This window comes from Acomys russatus, chromosome 8 (assembly GCF_903995435.1).
Source record: "Acomys russatus chromosome 8, mAcoRus1.1, whole genome shotgun sequence".
NCBI lineage: Eukaryota > Metazoa > Chordata > Mammalia > Rodentia > Muridae > Acomys > Acomys russatus.
In genome coordinates, this window is record NC_067144.1 from 41,234,768 (window position 1) to 41,253,309 (window position 18,542).

Genomic DNA, 18,542 nt, shown 5'->3' on the forward strand with positions numbered 1-18,542 from the left:
CTGTGAATGATGCATAGAACACACAAGTACAGGGGAAGCAGGAACATTCAAGATGGGTGTGAAGAAAATGGAGGCAAAGGTCAAAAGGTCAGAAACAGTAAATGAATGTCGAGAACACAGACAGCTGAATCTGAGAGGCTGTTACGGGAAAAGACCACAGGCTTTCTCAGTGTAACACAGCGCATTCAACAAAGATTAGAGGGTTGGGAAAATAGCTCATTAATAAAACACTTGCACATAAGTATGAAGACCTGAGTTTCATCTACAAAACCTACGTTAAGAACACAGGTGTGGTGGAGGTGGTGATGGAGATAGACAGATTCCTGGGGCTCACTGCTTAAGCTAGTGTAGCCTACTAGGCAAGTTTTAGACCAATGAGAGCCAGTCTCATAGAACAAGGTGGACTGCTTCCTAGAAACTACAATGGAAGCTATCCAACTGCTTCTACATCCATACCTACACACACACACACACACACACACACACACACACACACAAAGAAAGAGCGAGCTTGTCTTTTATATCTAAACCTTCACACAAGCAAGGACATGAAAACATTGATTAAACTGCTGTCTCTAGAAAATGCAGTGCTCATAACACTGGACTTGACAAATCTTGCCCAAAATTTGTAAGAAATACAAAAATATATGTATAATTTGGTGCTCTCAATTTCTTGGGAGATGAATGTTCGTATGTCACATAAAATGAAGCTGAGTTTTAAAAACTTCTTTCATACGCTTTTGATTTTTAAAGATTTTATTTTTTGGTTTAAAACCAATAGCTAATAGAAAATTGTAACATTTTTTCTGTGCTTCTTGGACTATGGATGAGAGAGGCATTTGGATATGTCTAAACTGATGTCAAATATACACAAGGTTTACTAAGGTATTAGAATTTGTTCATTAATCACCATTACCCCTTAATAAATATATAGAAAATACAAGCATTTCTCTTTGTGTCTTTTTATCTTTTACTGAACCTGAAAAGACCAAGTAGTATTAATAAAGATTTGACAATATTTAAAAACAAAGTATGTGGCCTGAGTCCAAACCCATGTAATTTTTTTACACTTGAATATCATAAGAATTTAAATAAACTTTTTAATATAATGAAATAAATGACAGCTCTGTTGGTAGTTTATCAAGACAGACATAGTGGTAATTCTCCTTAGTTTTCTGTTGCCTGGAACTCATGCATCTTATTAGCACCAGGCAGGTGTTTTCTTCAAGTCATGCTTTGCTTGATCAGGCTGTTATCACACTTATTTCATTGGTACTAAATATGGCGCTCTGAGATTCCAGCTCTCCGTCATTTCCAACCCCTTGAGACAGAGAAAGAAAAATGCCACACTCCTGGGTTATTTTTTAAACCATGTGTATTGGTTGTTGGGAGGGTAAGTATATCTTTAGGATCTGAGACTCACTCACAAAATGTGTTTCAGATCTTCTGAAGGCCTGGATATATTGCACATATGAAAGTGTTTTAAATTAAAGTATAATTTCATACATTGCCAAAGACTGATTCATTATATGATTGTCCGTATAGTAGCAGCAGTTACAATAAGTGACAGTAACATCTTACATGTAGCTTGACCATAAGTAAGAGAAATCATTCCTCAATAAGGACTTTGTTATTTGTACAACTTAGTCCATAGTTAACCCATTAACTGTACGAACATGACAGTAATGACTACTTGTGCATAATTGCAATCATTATCACAGTGCCCTCACATGGCAATTTGTGCCAATGAGTCTACAAACTTAATGTATACTTTAATATCTCTAAAAACCTTTTGAAGTAGGTACCAATATTCCACTTGTAAAGGAGGAAACTGAAGCACACATGCTAAGTCACTTGGCCACAACCAAACAACAGTTGGATCCCCGAGTTCACTAACTCCATTTTCCAAAATTGCTATTTGGGCCATTTTGTCGTTGTTAGCATCTTACTGAGTTCACAGTCTAAATTCCCTGTTGTAACAATCTTATCATCACACTAGCATTTTACAGTGTTTAAAGCATGAACTATAATGGAAAGCTGCATAAATGATAAAGCCATGCTGTTTGAATCCTTCACTACTGTCCTAGGTAGCGTTACTATTATTGCGATAAACCACCACAACCAAAAGCAACTTGGGGATGAGAAAGGGTTTATGTCGGCTTACAATTCCAGGTAACAGTCCATTACTGAGGAAAGTCAAGGCAAGTACTCAAACAAGATAGGAACCAGGAGACAGAGGCTGATGCAGAGCCATGGGGGAGTGCTGCTTACTGGCTTGCTCCCCATGGCTTGCTTAGTCTATCTTTCTTATTGAACTTAGGACTACTAGCCCAGGAACGGCATCATTCACAATGGACGGGGCCCTTCCGCCTTCCCCATCAATCAGTAATTAAGAAAATTCCTCACAGCCAGATCTTATGGAGGCATTTTCTCAGTTAAGTTCCCCCCTTTCAGACAACTCTAGCTTGTGTTAAGTTGGCATAGTACTATCCAGCTACGAAAGTTGAACTCCAGCTCAAGTGTCTTGTATATTAGGTGGTCTGTAAAAAACAGGACAGTCTAGTTTCAAGGTGGCCAAGAAAATTATACACAGGGTAATTGATCTTCTGCCAAGGACAGTACATTTACTAGCTAACAATCCCATCTATCTTCCAGGTAGTGGTAAAAAAACCTTTCTTGACAAGCAATTTTATTGTATAATATACAGGGTCATGTGAAAATATCAATTAGTATTGGATTTTCCACATAAGCTGCGCAGAATTGAGCTGAAACTTGGAGGAAAGCAGGGGAAGTAAGTACAATCTGCTTGTAAAGCTGTGACATCAGGATCCCAACAGCCTTCTTTAAATTTTATCCTCTGTGATCTGAGATTTTGGCTCTCTTTCCTTCCCAACCCCTTGAAACAAAGAAACAGAAAAGCCACACTGTCGCTTTTTTTTTTTTCCAATCATGTCTTGCTTTGGGGGATGGTAAATCTTGTTGACTTGATTAGACCTGGAATCAAGTAAAAGACAAGATCGGGTGAGTCTGAGGGATTTACTGGTATGACTAATTGAGAGAAGCTCCTTCCCTGGAGCAGCTCAGATAAAAAGAGGTCAGACAGAAACGTGATGAGCTTGCCTGCCTGCCTTGGACCCCTGTGCTTTTCCGATCATTGCTGCAGCAGATGCCACCCTTTGCTGCCATCAGAATGCCACATATTCAGCCATCTTCTATGTAGGAAAGACCAGGGCCTCCCCAGGGATCCTCCAGGCATTCAGCACCAAATTGAAGAGCTGTGGCATCTAGCCTTGTGCCCTCAGCAGCCACCAGGGTCTCAGTGTCTCTGGTGTGAAGACATCTCTGATGGCCTCCTCAGGCCCCATCCAGTAAGACAATCGAACGAATCCTCTTTATTCTATATATTCATTCTCTGAATTGCTATACTCTAGAGAGCTCTAACGAATATTTCATGATGTTTTTCTTTACACTTCCTGTTTCCCTGGACTGGAATGAACGGTGATACAAATATCTTCATTTGTACCATGTACACTTTATCAGTCTCTTGTAAAGTCTGAGCTTTGCCATCTTCGTTCCAGAATACTTTCCCAAACTTCCTTCTAACTTGTCCATTTAAACGCAAAAGAAAAGAAAACCCACTAACATAATATCATCCTGTACACTTGAAAGTATGTCCAGAACTCATAGACAGGCTATTTATTTTCCTACCAGATATAATACCAACCTCAGACAAGGCTATTCTGAGACAAGACAAAATTAGACAGAGCAAGGCCACTTCATAATTTTGTCCAAGTTCAGACACAGGCAAGGTCACCATATCATCCCAAAATACTACACATCTCATTCTCTTGGCAAAAATGAGTGCTCTTAAAAAAAAAAAAAAAAACCCAAACAAACCTGACTCATGTTTCATTCCTATTCCAGCATCCACTATTTAAAGCTAAATTTTGTTAGGATAATATGGGAGATGTCCTTAAACTCAGACTCATTATTTTGTGCCTTTTTCAGTAGGCTGGGAACTTGTGAGGGACTCAAATAGCACCACTGGAAGCCACCTGCCTTCTCCATTTCTTTAGACAAGATTCTCTAGACACACTCACCCCTTTTATCAAAGAGACCAGGTGCAGAACCTCCACACTGCCAAGTGTTAGGATTCAGTGGTGCTTTGTGACTTTTCCTGGAGAGATGTGAATAAGCTGTTTACTCACCTCAGACAAAGCACTGATGAAAGACCAACAAAATGATCCCACTCAAGTCTAGCTCAGTGAAACAATGAGTGTAATCAGAATTCCTTACTGGAGTGTGGGCAGGTTGCTATACCACTGAAAAAAAGTCTCTCTCTCTCTCTCAGCAATGGTTAATTGCTTATAAATTCCCGGGGAGAAGTAGGACCTCGTAAGCTCCACTCCCAGTAACTGCTAACTGCTCATAAATTCCTGGGAAGAAACTGGGCCCCATGCATTTCCTCCTCACATACTCAACAATGGAACATCAATGGACCAAATTTTGTGTAGTAATCACGACTGCTGGGATTTCAACAGGGCAGTGTCCATGACAAGCCTAGAGGCCAGTATTCCATGAACTGCTTGCCAGCTCATGGGATGGTTGAACTAAGCCAATAACCCTCATGGAAGAATTCGGAATAACCACTCCTACTTGATACTAAAAATCTTAAATCTTACAACACTAGTCCTTTCTATTCTGAGTGTAACTTCCTTGTAGACCTACATAGTATGGGTTAACTTTCTCCTAGGGACTATGAGTACATTTCATTAATAAATATATATAATCATGTATGTCCAGTGAAAGATCAAGCATACTGTGCTGTCCATTTAATGCTGGAGTTGGAGTCATTCTCTGACCAACAAGATGGACAGGAGGTAATTAAAAACAGTTACATGTAAGATGGAATCTCAGAGTTGTTTTGATTTGCATTTCTCTGATGGCTAAGGTTGTTGAGCATTTCTTTAAGTGTTTCCCAGCCATTCGATATTTCTCTCTTGAGAATTCTCTGTTTAGCTCTGAGCCCCATTTCTCAATTGGGTTATTGGATTTGGTGGTATTTAATTTCTTGAGTTCTTTATATATTTTGGATATTAGACTTTTGCCAAATGTAGGGTTGGTGAAGATCTTTTCCCAGTCTGTAGGCAGTCGCTTTGTTCTCTTGACAGTGTCTCCTGCCTTACAGAAGCTTCTCAGCCTCATGAGGTCTAATTTATTAATTGTTGACCTTAAACCTTGGGTTGTTGGTGTTCTGTTCAAGAAGTTGTCTCTTGTGCCAATGTATTCCAGGCTTTCCCCCACTTTTTCTTCTAACTGATTTAGTGTCTCTGGTTTTATGTTGAGGTCTTTAATCCATCTTGACTTGAGTTTTATGCATGGTGATAAATATGGATCTCATTTCATTTTTCTAAGATCAAGAACTCAAGTGACAGCACATTCTGGAGAGGATGTGGAGAAAGGGGAACACTCCTTCATTGCTGGTGGGAATGTAAACTTGTACAACCACTTTGGAAATCTATCTGGTGCTTTCTCAGAAAACTGGGAACAGGGCTTCCTCAAGACCCAGCTATTCTACTCCTTGTAATATACCCAGAAAGTGCTCCACCACACAACAAGGACACATGCTCAACCATGTTCATAGCAGCCTTATTCATAATAGCCAGAACATGGAAACAACCTAAATGTCCCTCAGTCAAAGAATAGATAAAGAAACTCTGGTACATTTACACCATGGAATACTACTCAGCTATTAAAAACAAGGAAATCCCAAAATTTCTGGACAAATGGATGGGACTAGAAAAGATCATACTGAATGAGTTAACCCAGAAGCAGAAAGACTTCTCACATGTATATACTCACTTATAATTGGATGTTAGCCCAATGAAAGTCTTCACTTATCAGGAGATTGGGATAGTTGTGAGGACATCCTATTGGGACTCTAGGTGACAGAAGTATGGGAGAATGGGGAAACAGAAGGATCCAGAGGGTCCTAGAAACCCACACGAAGAACATCATGATGGGTGGATCTGGGCCTAGGGGTTCTGCTCAAACTACTGTACCAACTAAGGACAATATTTGCAGTAAACATCAAACCCCTTCTCAGATCTAGCCAATGGACAAGACATTCTCCACAGTTGACTGGAGAGCGGGGACTAACTCAGATGTGAACTATGGTGCCCATATTTGACCACTTCCCTGTTGTGGGGAGGCCTGGTGGCACTCATAATGAGAATAAACAAGCTACGAAGATGACTTGATAGCCTATGACAATATAGTGGGGGAAGAGGTCCCCCTTGCTCATAGACATAGGGGAGGAGAACAGGGTAAAAGAAGGAGGGAGGGAGGAATGGGAGGATACAAGGGATGGGATAACAACTAAGATATAATCTGAATAAATTAATTTAAAAAACAGTTATGTTCCTTTCATCGCTTTCCCAGAAAACATGTTTACTCATGACTTAGTTGCAGAGCTTCCTCTCTGTGATGGACAGGTGTGATACACAGCATGTCCTTCTCCATATTATATGAAATGAGCCTTTTCATCCTCAAGTTATTTTGCATCTGAGTGTTTTATTATAGTAACAGAAACAAAACTTGAATACCCAGTATAGCCAAAGTATTTTTTTTTTTACTGGAATACAAAATCATTATAAAAATGTCCAGATATCTATTGGATATTATTAGCAAGAAAAAATGTTTGTACTATCTATATACAAATGGCCTTTTGTGGGAGGTTGGGGTTGGTGGAAGGTGTTGTAAATTTTAGCTGGGGCAGGAGACCTAGAAGAGTCATCTTGGGAGAGCAGATACATAACTGTTTGGTAGATCCATGACTCTATCCCTATCTTTATCTTTACATACAATATCATTTGCCAAGCTGCTTGGCTTCAGGCTCATTTGGACTTGAGCCTGCAAACAAAGCCACCAGGCAAAAGTGTAGAAGGAGCCTTGTACAATGTATATTCAGACAGGTCTGTCTGCCTGCTGACACTGATCATGGCATTGGCCTTGAAAGATCTATTGTCCTTTTTCTCTAATTGCCTCTTAACTATTCAGTACTGTTATTATAAGGCCATAGGACACTTGCCTATCACCTCTAATGAGAAAAGCTTGCCGACCTCTGTCTCATAACAGATCTTGAAGGAATCTCATCTAGGCCACACTTGCACTCTGTTGTAGTCCTAATGACATTTTTTACTGTTAAGGGAACACCGCAGAGAAAGTCCTAGATAAGTTTGCTGGTCTTTTTATTACTGCTGGTCCCTCAACACTCTAAACTCAGTTTTAAACTTTCTTATCTGTAGCCTGAGAGGTATCAGAGCCACACAACAATCTGATGGGTTTCTCACCCACAGGTGACACTGTCACATCCTTGAAAATGTTAGTCTCACAGCAGATTCCAAATCATCCTTGAACTTCATTGTTAGTATTTTCCCACTGTGTTCTATAATGGCCCCATAGGCTCAGATGGTTGAGTATTTTGTCATCAGTTGGTGGCTCTATTTGGGTAAGTTTTGGAAGTACAACCTTGGTGGAGGAAATATGTTACTAGGGCTGGCCTTTGAGGTTTCAAAACCATTTTCCATTTCAAGTTTTCTCTCTCTGCATCTTGCTTGTGGTTTGGGATGTGAGCCCTTGGCTTGCTGCTCTCTCCCAGCCATGTTGACACTTTAGTCCTCTGAAGCCGTAAGTCCAAATAATTCCTCCTTTTATAAACTACCTCTATCATGGTGTTTTATTCCAGGAAGAGAAAAGTAATGAATACAACCGACTACAGAAGGCCAGCGTATCACCTGAAGCTGTATCTGCCTGAGACTTCCTGTGGGGTTGTTGATTTTTGTCTCAAAATTGATTTCTCAAAAATTTGTTAGGAGAGCTAGTGAACTATTTGGAAAGTCAGGAAAGCACATCATATCCCCGAAGGATGGTGTGCAGACCTCAACTCAATTGCAGATCATAAAATTCTTTTTATAAATTGAGACCAGAGCTTCTCAACTGCAATGTAAGGGCTGGGCTGCTCATCTGGGTGATGTCTAGAAGACATGTTGCCTGGGTTTCTGCCGATGGAGCTGGAGATTTTGGTTATAGCTGTAGATTCTGGAGTAAACTTCTTTCTTAATATGAACAATTTAGCTGTTGACTCTTAAAAGATGTTCAGGCCAGGAAGCAACTCTGTTATATAATGGGAGCACCCTTAAAGGACTAGATGAAGATACTACCATGCATATGGTAAAACAAAACAAACCCCCAACCTCTGAGAATCCAATAGTAGACCTTGGTGATTCCAGCAGCATGGCATGAATCCAGGTCCTGGAAAGAGTCCAGTTTCAGTTCACCCAGGGGACATAAAACCAACCCATGCTCACTGGATCCCCTAGAACTAAGCCCACCAAATGTAGTCTCTACTGCAGACACAGAGCCAGTCATAGGACCCACTTTCATTCAACATTATTCAGATATGATACCTGAGACAGCGTCATCAACATTGAGGCCACACAGTATATTGTCAAAAGCGAAAGACTGAAACAGGGGTTAGTGTCTTCAAACACCCACACAATAGTGTAATCATCCAAACTCAATAGAACACTAAAGAGGAATAGCTTTTCTTCTGGCATTTTACAAAATGCTAGGAAAAAAAATATTGCCAGTGGAGAATATACTTGGCAAAGTTGTCCTCCAGAAACGATAGAGAAATAAAAAGTCCTGTCTTGGTTAGGATGTGTTGCTGTGATAATGTGCCATGGCCAAAAGCAGCTTGGGGGAAAAAGGTTTTTTTCACTTCTACTTGCACAACACAGTCAATCATCTGAGGAAGTCAGGGCAGAAACTCAAGGCCAAACTGGGAAGAAAGAACGGAAGCAGTTGCTCTAGAGGAATGCTGCCTACTGGCTTGCATCTCATGTTTGCTCTGCGTGATTTCATATAGTCCTCTGAACTGCTTGATCAGGGCAGGGAACAGTAGGCTGAATCTCCACACATCAATCATTAATTAAGAAAACGTCCTACAGGCCTGCCTATGGGCCAGCCTTATGGGAAGATTTTCCTCAGTTGAGTTCCCTCTTCCCACACAACTGTAGCTTGGCCTCAGTTGACACAAAAAAACAAAGCAGGATAATGTCCCAAAGCAAGAACAGGTACAATGAGTCATCCCTATAGCTCAGAGCTTTGGCAAGAGCAACAGGAGATTTGTTGCAAGTTGGGAAGGCCAGTTCCAGGCCAGACAGGTGACATAGAGAGACCCTGACTCAAACAATAGGCAGGCAGGCAGGCAATTGTGAACCAAATAAAAACTGAGTTTGCTCAACACTATGAAACTAACTTTACAAGAATACTGAAAGGGGTTTGGTGCATTGAAAGAAAAGAATTACATGCAACAAGATAAAAAACATATAAAAGCATAAAACTCACAGCTATAGGTTAAATGAAACACACTGTAACACTGAAAGGTCATATGTTAATTACTCTTCATTCTTGTATATGATTTAGTTGTACTTCAAAAAGTTAACTCTAGTATGGAGCTAAATCTTTAGTAAAAATGTGATAGCCTATGACCATATAGTAGGGGAGGAGGCCCCCCTCAGTCATAGACCTAGGGGAGGGAAATAGGGTGAAAGCAGGAGAGAGGGAGGAATTGGAGGATACAAATGATGGATAACAATTGAGATGTAATCTAAATAAATTAATAAAATAAAATTAAAAAAAGAAAAACTACCTAAAAAATGTTACAGTCCTACCCTACCATCTGATGATTTTGGCTGTAAACTACTGGCTAATAAGTAGATATGGAGATGGTTTCTGTCCTAGTTAGGGTGAAATTTTCTGTCATGAAACATCATGATTAAAAGCAGTTTGGGAAGGAAAGGGTTTATTTGGCTTACATATTACAGTCTAAAGCAGGAACTCAAACCAGGAAGAAAGCTGGAGGCAGGGGCTGATGCAGAGGCCATGGAAGAGTACTGCTTACTGGCTCTTGCTCTTTATGGATTGCTTAGCTTAGTTTCCTATAGAACACAAGGCCACTAGGCAGAGATGGCCCCATGTACATTAGCTGGGCCAATTTACATATGGAAACATTTTCTTAATTGAGACTCCCTCCTCTTCAATGGCTCTAGCTTGTGTCAAGTTAACATAAATCTAGCCAGCAAAACATCAATATAAAAACAGTGTGATGGATAAGTCTAAGTGGTGAGTGTTGTACAGGAATAAAGTTAAGGAATTTTTTAGCTTATATTAGGTTATTATTACATATATTCTATTATAATATATGATGCTACCACTTATGTAATCTCTGTCTATCATCTGTCTATCTCTGCAAAGATAAGTAGAAAAAAAGCAGAAATGGAGGAAAGGAACAAAATAATGTGAGAATATGAAAAAGAGTACAAATTTAACAAAATATTTTACCCAGCTATGAAGTCTATGAACAACAGTAACAACCACCATGGCTCAATAACTCTAAGGGTGCAGTAGTGGCACACAGACATTGCTGTTTATCAGTAACTTTCCATTTGTACTTAACACCCTCTCAAAAATAGGGAAACCATGTTTGGTACTAGAAACCTAGCTAATTCCTCAGTGCTAGTGAATTTATGGTTAATTCAGGGGCATTATCTATGATCACTAATTTACTAAGCTAGTATAATTTCTAAAAATTTCTCTTTGCAACAAAATAGAGGCCACTACAGCAAACCACAGGCAAAATGCAGTCACAATGAATACATCTACAAAATCACTCCAGCACCTCAGCTCAGGAAACACACTGTGGAAGAGGGGTGAAAGGATCATAAAAGCCAGAGGATCAGGGACTTGCTGCGATAATGAGGCTCCTACTATTATCAGAAGCTGCACTCACAAAGTCTTACCAACATAATTGCTCAAACATGAACTGAACAAGCATGACACCAATGAACATGCCAAACTGGGTAGGAAAATGCCCACGAGGCCTCAACCTTATCCAAAAACTATAGGCAACTCAGGAAAGCTGGGAGTGGGAGAGGTGGTCTTTCCCAGAGGAGAGCATATCAACTGGTTGTCCAGTGCCAAAGGGTCAGCCTTGAAAAACAGTTACAAATAACATTATATGGACTCGGGCTGGAGAGATGGCTCAGTGGGTAAGAGCGCCGCCTGCTCTTCCAAAGGTCCCGAGTTCAATCCCCAGCAACCACACGGTGGCTCACAGCCATCTATAATGTAATGTGATGTGATGCCCTCTTCTTGCCTGAAGGTGTACATGCAGGCAGAACACTGTATACATAATAAATAAATAAACATTATATGGACTCTATGGGTTATATTTAGGAATGTATGTGTACACAAGAACAGTTAACAACAACAGAGACGCCATGAATTTGAGAGAGTAGGGAGCAATAGATTGAGTGGGAGAGTTGGGGGGGGGGTAGAAAAAGAAGGAAGAAATCTCATAATTAAATAAAAATCTCAAAAACAAAAAACAATAATTAAAAATTTAACAAAGCCCGTAGGAATCGATCTCTCGTAAAGTAAAAAATTCATTATATTCTCCAATCAAAATCATTGAATAGCTGATTGGTGAGAAAATCAAAAACAAGCATTGACATCTAATCGAACGCAAGTCCTTGATTTCCCCAGTCTCCTGAATCACTCAAAAAAGGTCAAACCCTGGCCTAGGCTCTTCCTGATATCCTCTTGTTCGGATGTTAGTTCTCCATATGGTGTGCTCCTCATTATTTAAAGGAGAAACAGGCACATCTTGTTTAAGCAGAGTGTGTTCCTGGGAACCTCCTTAAGCAGGATGGTAAAAAACTCAATATAACCCCAGGAAGTCCTTGAAACTCATCAGATTACTAGGTCCCATCCTGACCAATGAAAGCTAACCAATACAAGTAAGCAATAAAAGCTGCAAAGATTCTGAGGCCAGACAAGCCGCCCATGAGAGGTTTAGACCAGAGTTGGTTGGTAAAAACACTCTTCATCCTGCCGAGCGATCTGCAGGCTGTGCAGCACGTTCCAGGTTCCCAGTCTTAGTGAACTGTCACCCCTACTGTGGCGGGCTTTGGTGATGGGACTGTCTTTGAGTCATTTTTGCTCTTGTAAGTAACCCCTTACCCATACTCCCATAATTAACCCATCCCTCCAATCCATTGAGTCACCAAGTTGGACTTTGGTGGTATCTGTACTTTGGTCTGGTGTGGCCTCCCAATCTAGGGTAAGTAGACACATGCGTAGCACCTTCCAAGTTAAAAAAAAACTGTCACTCAGTAGTGTGAACAGTATTTACTAACATAGCATCTTTGCCTAGATGGAATCATTAAAATCCTTCTTGGACATGTTTGTTTTGTTATTTTTCTATCCACGGCAATACTTCTCCCTAACCCTGTCTTGTCAACTATGATAAAGTTATTATAGTCTATATTATACTGGTTAACTTTCCTGTGCTGTTTGGGCTCACTAGGAAGGTGGGTGGCTCTGAAAGTGAGGTTGGCACCTAGATTTCAGATCAACAGTGTTCCATCAAGTGTCCTCCAACACTCCCTTGCTGTAAAATAGGTTGCCCTGCTGGCTTGTAACAAGGAGACAATAAAACAGAAAGCAGTTCATCAGGAAAAAAAGAAAAAAAAATCATGCTTTTGACAAAAGCTGGAGAAAGGAAGCATGTTGAAGAATGGTAACAATTTTTTTTATATCGTGATTTAGAAATTTTTGTCATTTAATGGGACAGAGAAGCCAGCAGCTCCTTTATAGAGAGAATGCTTTGCTCCACCCACACAGGTTCTGCACCACTTCCACTAATCCATTCCTATGGAGGGTATCAGCTGCTACCAGATGGATTCTGGTAGCAACAGTTTCTTGCCTCAGGGTATATTGAAAGAGATCAATCCTCTTTATACTAAAAATTATTTGCATTTCAAAGGTAGGTCTGTTTGATGATCTATCAAAATTGATTTTTCTATTCTGCTATCAGATTTATGCTAAAAATCATATGTAATGAAAACATATCTTTGTGACTGTTTCCTTTGTTTGTTAATGCAGGAAAATTTACATAAAGCATGGTGAATGTCTCTATCAGCTTGCGCCTCCGTCTTCCACCTGGTTTCCACACTGTGGCTGAAACTGAGAGTTAATTCAACTACTCACTGAATATTCTTAGAGAAATAGACTACATATAAAATCTAGGTAGTACACACACACACACAACACACACATATATACGCTCTCAGCTATATGTTCCTTTTAGTGGACATTCTCTTATATTAGGTTAATGGTTTTCCCCATCACCAATTACTATCACCCTTATGCTGATGAATTCCACATCTATATTTACTGCTCAGAATTCTCTCTTGAAATCTGCACATGCCCTAACACCTGCAAGTCTCCCAAGGACCATTTCATCATCACTTCCTGTCTTGTTCTGCTCAGACCTGCCATTACAAAATGCCACATAGTAGCTGGCTTAAATAACAGAGATGCCTCTTCTCACCAGCTGGAAGGGTGGGAAGTCTGAGTTCAATCCGCTGGCTGTTTCAATTCCTGGTAGGACTCTCTTCCTGGCTGTTAAGTGACTTCTTTTTCACACCTCACTTTTCCTTTCTTAGTACTCACGGGGAGGAAAATTGCTTTCTTTCTGCCCTTAAAAGGCCACAAATCCTAAGAGATTGGGATCTTGTTTATGATTCACTTATCTTTTAACTCCTAAAAATCTTATCCCCTCAAAAATCTAGCCTCCCTCACTGGAGGAACAATTTCAGCACATGAATGTGGAGTGGGCACAGGTTAATACACAGAATGTCCTGCAACCTCTTTTTATACTTTATCCCTTAAATTATTTTACAGTTATAGTTGACTGAATCATGCCCTATCACCCCAAAGTAAACCATCTCCAAAATTCCTTACAGTAAAGGATCTTAAAGGCACACTAAATTAATAATCCTGAGGCATAATGATTCCACCAGGTCCCTGAGACAGGTCTAGAGGAACCACAAAAGTTCTTACAGAAGAGAAGCAGAAGGGATGAGGTATGTGAACATGAAACAGAGGAAAGAGCGCCAGGTGGTTTGAAGAGGCTATAGTATGTTTTTGAGAAGAGGAGCTTTAGAAGCTGGCACAAGCATGAGCACATACTCCTCCATCTGAAGGAATCTGACTTGCCATTAGCCTGGGCTCAACTGGCTTGGTAGTTTTGACTTTCAAGAACTATAAACTACACACACCGAGATTTCTCTGGTAAATGCATGGATGGCCCCTATTTTAGGGTTTATCCCAAAATGATTTTTGGATTGTGGATTCCATTTTAGGTTGAATGTAACCCTTTAGGCCGGTGGCTCTCAACCAGTGTAGTTGTGACGCCTTTTGGGGTTCAAGCACCGTTTCATATTGTGGAAACACAGATATTTACATTACGATTCATTACAGTAGCCAAATTACAAATTTGAAGTTGAAACAAAAATCCTTTATGGTTGAGGGCCCCCACAACATGAGAAACTGCTTTGAAGTGTTGCAGCATTAGGAAGTTTGAGAACCACTCCTTTAGGCTTCTGTTTCTCAGTATTGTCTGAAGTTCTCTTTTCAGACATCAACAGTTCTCTCACATATTGTCATATTTATTCATTTATTTATTTTGCCCCTTTGCCTTTCTCAGTGTGAAACTCTTTAGAGTAAAGACCTTTGCCTTCTGGCTCTTCTGACATCAGTCACTGTGAGCACATCGGGAAGGATGTGACTGAGTGCTTGGGTCAGCACATGTCCTCCTGATAGTCATCTGCATGAGTATTTCACTCCCCGTGGAAGGATACACTATTCATTCTTGAGTCGCTAAGAAGGCAACTTTTTTCTGAGATCCTTGCACCAGTGCAAATAAAGCCTTTTGAGAGCGAGTCAGATAAACAACCAAGAGGTGTTCGCAGGGCTTTTACTTGGTCAGCAGAGTGCAGTGCTGAAGAGGGATGAATCAGCGGCTTCCCAGCTGTATAGGTCAAGATGCATATAGTAACAGAAGAATCAGGACCCTTCCAAAACCAAATGGATTATAACTTTAATTTAAAAAGACAAATGTGTGTCCTAGATAACCACTGACATGATATTAGATGACTTTAACAGCAGCAAAGTCTTTGCATGGCTTTAATATAGTAAATGTTTGTATTTAAAACTGTATTATTAGATCATTTCATCTTAAGCTATAGAAAATATTCATGGAAAATCACTATCACCTCTGTAAATTGAACCATGATTCAAAGTGAAGACATTTTAATGTGATTTTACTTATTCCCTGGAGATAACAGAAAGATCTTCTAATAAAATAATTAGCATAAAAGTACATTTTCATGTTAACATTCCATTTTTACTAATATAAACTTTATTACTTTAGTTAAAATTTCATTCAGTCTATTTGTCTGTTAGAGACACTCATCATACTTTAAAAAGTCTACTTTATTATTTATTAAAAACACATTTTATTGAGACCTACATTATAATATATGCCATTATAAATACTTCTGGGAGGGAAGTGAAGCTTCAAACAAAACTACAAATGCTTTTGTGGGACATGCCCCTTGGGCTTTTGAGTCTTTCTGCTTCTGGGTTAACTCACTCATTATGATCATTTCTAGCTCAATCCATTTGTCCACAAATTTCAGGAATTCCTTGTTTTTAATAGCTGAGTAGTATTCCATGGTGTATATGTACCACAGTTTCTTTATCCATTCTTCTACTGAGGGACACTTAGGCTGTTTCCATGTTCTGGCTATTATTAATAAGGCTGCTATGAACATGGTTGAGCAAATTTTCTTGTTGTGTGCTGGAGAATCTTCTGGGTATATTCTAAGGAGTGGAGCAGGAAACTGGGACAGAGGGGAGGACATCCTACTGGGACTCTAGGTGAGAGAAGCATGGGAGAATAGCAAAGTAGAAGGATCCAGAGGGTCCTAGAAACCTACAAGTAGAACATTATGATAGGCAGATTTGGGCCCAGGGGTCCTGCTTAAACTAAGGCACCAGCCAAGGACAATGCAGGCGGTAAACTTTAAACCCCTACCCAGATCTAGCCAATGGGCAGAACATTCTCCACAGTTGAGTGCAGAGTGGGGTATGACTTTCACACATACTCTGGTGCCCCATATTTGACCATGTACCCTGGAGGGGGAGACCTGGTGGCACTCAGAGGAAGGACAGCAGGTTACCAAGAAGAGACTTGATACCCTATGAGCATATATAGGGGGAGGAAATCTCCCTCAGGAACAGTCATAGGGGAGGGGAATAAGGGGAAAATGGGAGGGAGGGAAGAATGGGAGGATACAAGGGATGGGATAACCATTGAGATGTAACAAGAATAAATTAATAAAAAAAAAAACTATAAATGCTTTGGCTGTAGGAAACAACCCAAATTTCATGGTGTAAAATGGGAAAATGCATAGCAGGATATTGTTATTTTGGAAACATCAGTAAACAACACGTTTTAACTTGGTGTTTTGAGCTGTAGTTCAGTAAGAATATTCTAAGTTCAGTTATTGTCACTGACTGAATTTTTGACAAACTTTAAATTGCAAAATGTTGTTCTATATAGACTTGTTTGTCATTCAATGTTAAACTAGGTTTAAAAAATTTGTAAATTGAAGTGGATTTTGAAGTTTAAAATTTATTAAAATTATAATCTACATTATAATATAGAATTTGCATATACTAAAAACAATAAATACCGATGTATCTTAATTTCAGGCAGCAAAATATTATATAGACTAATTGCCATTTTGTGAAAAGAAAATATAAGCTTTGTGACTGGAGAGACAGGAACATGTAAGATTAATGAATACTAGAAATATAAATGAAAAAGTAATTAAATCATTGAATTTACAAATAATCATTTTCTAAATAAGATAGAGCTTATCCTTAAGCTAGCGTGACATGATGATGTGGAAAGTCATTTCTATCAGATTCAAAACTCTAACATATGATGGTGATGGAAAACTATGATTTTTGTTAAGCATTTCCTTGATTTATTATTCTAAAACTTTTGCCATAGAAGCTAATTGCAACTGTTTCTTCAGATATTTTTTTCAATGCAGCCTGCAAATTTGGACCTTGCTTTGTATGTTGATAGTAAGTAAAAAGCAGAACCTGGTTTCTACTTATGTATAAACAGAAAAGAACACTGGATAATCCTAGACAAACATTTTATATCTTGGGAAAGAGAGAGGCATATTAAACAGAATATTTTTCAAAACAGTTTTTGTTTCCAACATTATTTTTTAAAGTTTATGTGAAGGATGATGCATCTGTATCTTGGAATTATGTTTTATTAAAACTTGCCTCAATCTTTAAGTCTGGATATCATTTTTTATGGAGAACTAATGTTAAATATTGATAGTGTATATAAAATAAAATAAAATAAAATGGCATGCTTCATTTCACATGATGTCCTCCAGTTCCACTCAACTGTTTATGTACTCCCCCCACCCCCTTTTCTCTGAACACCTGTTTGCTCTTTTTCAGTAGAGAAGTTTTCCAGCATTCATGAGAGGTTTTGTTTGTTGTTGACCTTGTCTTATTGCAGTTTCAGGATATTGCTGACCTTATCAAATGAGTTTAGAGGGGTCTCTTCCTCTTCAAATTTTCGGAATAGACTGAAAAGGATTGGTGTTAGTTGTTTCTTAATGGGTTGGTAGTTCAGCAGGAAGTCCTTGGGATGTGGGCTTTCATTGTCGGTAGGATGCTTCAGCTGATGCCTGCTCCTATTCCCTGAGGGTGTGTAGATTTCCAGGTTTTGTGATTCTAGTTAGGTTGGTTATGCATTCAGAAATTTCCACATTTATTCTGGGTTTCTCAACTTGATCATTTACATGTGCTCTTTATAAGCCTTAATAATAGTTTGTAATTATTCTCTCGCATTAGCATATTAATTGCAATAATTCTTTTTTCATTTCCAAATTTATCTAGTTCTCTAATTTTTGTTTTAGTTCATCAAACCAATGGTTTATTGATTTTGTTCATCTTTTCAAAATACAGCCCAGCTCTCCATTTCATTGATAGTTATTAACTTATTAGTTTTTATTTCATTTTTATAGGCTGTGGTTTGTTCTGGCTTTTATAGTTTCCTGAGATGTATCACTATATTATTTGTTTGAACTTTTTCTATTTTAACGTTTTATTTATTTATTTTATGTGTATGAGTATTTTTTTCTGCATGTATGTCTATGTGCCATGTGTCTGCCTGGTGCCCAGGGAAGCCAGAAGATATTGGAACCCCTTGAACTGGAATTATGAATGTTTGTGAGACACTGAGTAGGTGCTGGGAAATTAACCTAGTTCCTCTGATGAATCAGCCAGTGATCTTATCTCTTGGACCACCTCTCTAGCCCTCTTCATAATTTTTATGAAGGCTCTTAGTGTTATAATCTACCATCTTAGCATTGATTTTTATGTATCCAACAAGCTTTAGCATGTTTTTGATTCCTTTTAGATTTATTTTAAAATTTCTCCAGAACTATTTATTTGGTGAATATTATGTTTTCATAAGGTCTTTGTTGTTGTTCTTGTTGATTTAACTGTATCTTATTGAGGTCACTGAAGAT

The 18,542-nt window shown here is 39.0% G+C and overlaps 1 protein-coding gene across 1 annotated transcript in view; it reads right to left on the bottom strand.

The window, feature by feature from the left end:
• LOC127192792 (ephrin type-A receptor 6) overlaps positions 1 to 18,542 on the bottom strand; it is an 877,103-nt gene that overhangs the window by 216,486 nt on the left and 642,075 nt on the right. The window lies entirely within an intron of this gene.